At 33.9% G+C, this 4,648-nt stretch overlaps 1 long non-coding RNA gene across 1 annotated transcript; it reads right to left on the reverse strand.

Moving 5' to 3' along the window:
• Window positions 1-1,058: 1,058 nt before the first annotated feature.
• On the reverse strand, window positions 1,059-2,521 carry LOC141590856 (uncharacterized). The gene is made up of 2 exons (XR_012520526.1): window positions 2,488-2,521; window positions 1,059-2,033 (listed from the first exon to the last, which is right to left on the reverse strand). It is a non-coding gene; the product is annotated as an uncharacterized LOC141590856 (long non-coding RNA).
• Between the last annotated feature and the right edge of the window lie 2,127 nt (window positions 2,522-4,648).

The following is a 4,648-nucleotide window of genomic DNA, read 5'->3' on the forward strand; positions in this document are numbered from 1 at the left end:
GCCCGTCCATCTTGAGCGGGAGTATTGAAGATATTCCTAAGTCATAGTATACAGTCTACTTGTATCTAGCATGTTTGTTATACTTTTATCTTTCTGTTTATTGTTCCTATTTCATGTATTTTGTTAGCTAGTTTACCTAGTCTTTCTCCTCTTCCTTAGGGTTAGCTTTATACCTAGTTTTCCATCTCTATATGTAATTATATATAGCTTGTAATTTCCTCTAACTTATTCATTCAATATACAACACAATTCATAATCTTATAGGAGTAAATGTAAAAAAGTGGATTAAGCGTGGATGTAATTGATAATTTACTCAAGTTTATAACCATGTGAAAAAAACATTACCTTTTTATTTCTTACGTGTTACCCAACCTTTTAAGTTTGATAGACTGATTGAATCGGTAAATTATACATTCTTGTCAATAACTTCAACGGATTTATTTTAATAATCAAAGTTAACATATGACAGCTACGGAATAAGTATATGGCTTATGCATGGTAATAAATATAGACTCAACGAAAATTTTAGAGAAACCCTAGTTCAATTCGCATGTCGTACGTTGGTCGACTGGTCGTTGCCCTTACGTACACTATATGCGTGCACACATATGTCACTTACGGAGTATGTCGGAGTTTGATTACGGTGAGATAAAATTAGACTAAGGAAGAATAGAAGTAAAAATATGGGCGAGTGACCTGCGGGTCGCATGGATTTCTGATGAAATCAGAGTGCCGTATGATTTATTGCTGCACCCAAGCGTTTAAGGTTGACTTTTTTTATAAGAAACTTGACGTCATCAATACCTTGGTTTCCTTAGTTAATTAGGAAATATTTTGTTTTATTAATTATATTTCTTAATTAGAATAATCTTTGTTAGGGTAGTTTAATATATAAACACTACTCTAACCTAATGATTATCGCATTGATAGTGAACCACGTTAAATCTTTGTGTCTTTTATTTTTGCATCTACTCGGTATCGCTTCCGTACAACACATGCACTGGTGTACGGAATAATTAGGACAGATCCGTTAATCACTAAATAAAAACAAATAATAAAACAACTATGTATAATTATAATAGTTTGATAATAGTAACAATTTCGTAAGATCAAAAAAACTATAGTGACATGCTCCAATCCATGCATGCACAACTTTATTCCATCTAAGTTACTAAGTACGTATATCATCCTAATTATCATTATCCTAACATAATCAACAACTAATAATAATAATAATTATAATTATTAAATCTCTCCAAAATACAATAATATTGTAATTTTGTAATTGTAATTAGGTATATACTCCGATCCATATATGTAATTAACTCGAGGGCGACGGAGCAGCAGCGGAACAATGATGAGTAATGATGCTCTCCAAAATTGGAAGAGGATGCTTAACAAGAGGTTGACAAGCATCTTCAATCTTCTCAAGGGCACCGCAACAGTGTGAACCAAGTTTAACATTACGTGTCATTATATAGTGGTGGAAATCGCGTAAACAAGCTCCCATCTTTTTGTCGTGGACCGCCATGAAGCATTCCCTTTGTTCCTTGGTAGCCATATGGTGAGGGTGATATGGGAATTTCAAAAGTGCATCAAAGTAGTCACCAATACCGTTAGAGTCAGTGCTCGGAGTTGACGGGGTACTTGGTGAGGTTGGTGGTTGAGCTGCGTAAGGGAATGGGAATCCCGGTAGGTGAAAGTGTGGGTGTAGATGTGGGTGTGGGTGTGGGAACGGGAATCGGTGATGTTCGTGTAGGAATGGGTGTGGGTGTGGGTGGAACCATGGTGGGATGAATATGGCTTCGGGTTCAGTTTCGGATTTGGGTTGTTGTTGTTGGGCATTAGCAACAATGGCCAAAAACAAAACTAAGAACGAGATTGCGAAAACCTTCATTGTTTCTTCTTGTTTTGGATTTGTTTGTGTTTTATCGGAGAGACGAATTGAGATGGGTGAGATTTATATATGAATGGAATTAAAGGGGTTTATTGTTTATAGTGTTTGTAAGGTGTGTTTCATATGAAGTCAAATACTTTTAAGAGATATTCTCTCGTCTACCCCTTAACTTTTTCATTTTCTACAATATACCCCTCTTTTCATGCGAAAAAACTTTGACCGTCAATAACTCTTGGCTACAAGTTCAGAATACGATAAATTTTGTTTCCACATTGACCGTCTTTAAGAGTTGTTCAGTTTGAGAAAAAATTCACCGACGTCTCAACTCGTAGCCGGGAATTATGGTCGGTCAAAGTTTATTCATTAAAAAATGTTTGACCAAACATAACTACCGCGGCTACGAGTTCAAAACGCGGTAAATTTTTTTTTTCAAATTCAAGGCCTTGACGAGATAATTTGTTTGAAAAAAAAATTACCATTTTCTGAACTCGTGACAGAGAATTATTGTCGGTCAAAGTTTTTATGTGAAAAACGAGGGGTACACCTTAGAAAACGAAAAAATTGAGGGGTACACGAGAGAATATCCCTACTTTTAATTATGTCTTATTGAGATTAGCAATAGGTGATTAAGTTTGATAATAATAATAATAATAATAAAAAAATATAGCAAAAAAAAAAAAAAAAAAAAAAGATATAAGATATTTTAATTAGAGTTTGTAGCTAAGTAGAATATGTGGTTGTGTGAAAGCTTTCACGGTTGATAAGCAATTAGATTATTTATGTTTAAAGAGTTTAACTAGTTTTAGGCCCGTGCAAAATTGCACGGGTATGCATTTGGGTCGGTATTAATGTTTTTGGATGCATTTTTTTTTTGCATTTCTATTGTAATTATCTAGTTGGTTTAAATCATCGATTAAATTGCACGGGTATGTATTTGGGCCGGTATTAATGTTTTTGGATGCAATTTTTTTTTTTGCATTTCTATTGTAATTATCTAGTTGGTCTAAATTAATTTCATTTATTCCGAATGTAAAATTATTTCGTAGTATTTTTGCTAAGACGAAAATTGTCGCATGTTTGTATTGGCGGACGATTTGAAGAAATTAATTCTTTGCACACCAACGGGTCCCACCATAACCTGAATTTCCAAAAAAAAATATATATACAAATGACGTGGCGCATCCTGCATTGAGTATTGTCTTCTGAATTAATAAAGATAAGATTAGAGATAGATATGCATGCATGCATGCATCCTGATGCACGTAATCTCATACGAAGTATGTGAATAAAGTAAAATAAAATAAGGTGGTCAGGTAAAGGTCTCCTAAGAGACGGGTTTTTAATAGGTTTAATTATTGAAAGACCATTTTTTACAATAAAAAGAAAAGAAAGTACAATTTATAATAAAATAGGTACGCTTATTACGTGAACAGGTACGAAAACAAAAAAGTCAGATTGTGTCACGATTAACAATAAAAAGGTTAGAAAAAACAAATAAAGGGGTACGAAAAAATGGTCTCTCAATAACATAGTGAGAGACCATCTCACCCAAGTTTTAGTGTTACATATTCTAGATAATACTTATTTTGACCCGCCCAAAATTGCACGATATTAAATATTGACATGAAAATTCCAGATAATTATTTGGTAATTTATTTTCGCAGTACGATTTTTACTCAATTCAGTACTTTTTACATACTATTTTCCATTTGCATACCCTTAATTAAAAAAAGCTCTAAACCTAATTCTTCTAGTTACTAATCTCACAGCCTTTTCAATTCAGTCAAATTTCTTTAACTAGGAATGATCATTTGAATCTAAATTATATATTTCGTTCTTTAATCGCAACTTATTAACATGTTAATATTTTATAATGGTATATTTAACATTTGATTGTTTTATTTAGGGTTTGTGGTTATTTAATGTTGTTTGCTACTGCTGGGCTGGAAACGTTGGTGGTCTGGCCATGTAGTTGGAGGTCAGGGAAACGGCAGCCCGGGGATGGAAGGTATGGTGGTCGGATGGTCGGAGAAGAGGTGATTAATTGATTATTAGCTTCGATAACGAAATCCTCGACAAGATGCTGATGTACGCATTGTTGTTTGATTATATAACAAAGTCTATTACGCATTATCATTTGATCATAACAAAGTCCATCAATGATTACAATGATGATCAGCAAATTATTTTTGACAGATTAAGATAGAGACAAGTAGTGTACGTGGGAGATGGAGAAAGGTAAGAGGGAAAATGAGGGAAAAAATAAGAGGGTTAAAATTGTCAAAAGTGTACTGTGATGAGTAAAAAGCGTACTGCGAAAACCAATACCCTTAAATTTCTACTAATCAATATCATCCAATTTTATTAGGCCGAGGCTGGTGACCCGTACTCGCCAACCAAAATGCATATCTACACTCGTTACATCACTTGCGATAGGTAATACTTTTGATACCCATCTCCGTCCCGCAGATATTTCGTTACCCGTTTACTCATCCCATGATTTAATAACACTGTTTTTATCCGCTCATTTACATTGTACACCTGCATTAAAAGTTTAATTTAATTACTAAAGATTATGAAAGAAAGAAAGACCAAAGATGTAGGAAAATTGTTGGTATTTGGGGTTGGTGAAAGGTAGGACATTGACAATGTGCTTAAGTAATTTTGCTCATTAAAATGTAGAGTGTGGTCTGAAATGGTAGAGGGGTTGGTAATAGAGGTAATTTTATTGCCATAATGAGAATGAGGTAA

This window comes from Silene latifolia, chromosome 7 (genome assembly GCF_048544455.1).
Source record: "Silene latifolia isolate original U9 population chromosome 7, ASM4854445v1, whole genome shotgun sequence".
NCBI lineage: Eukaryota > Viridiplantae > Streptophyta > Magnoliopsida > Caryophyllales > Caryophyllaceae > Silene > Silene latifolia.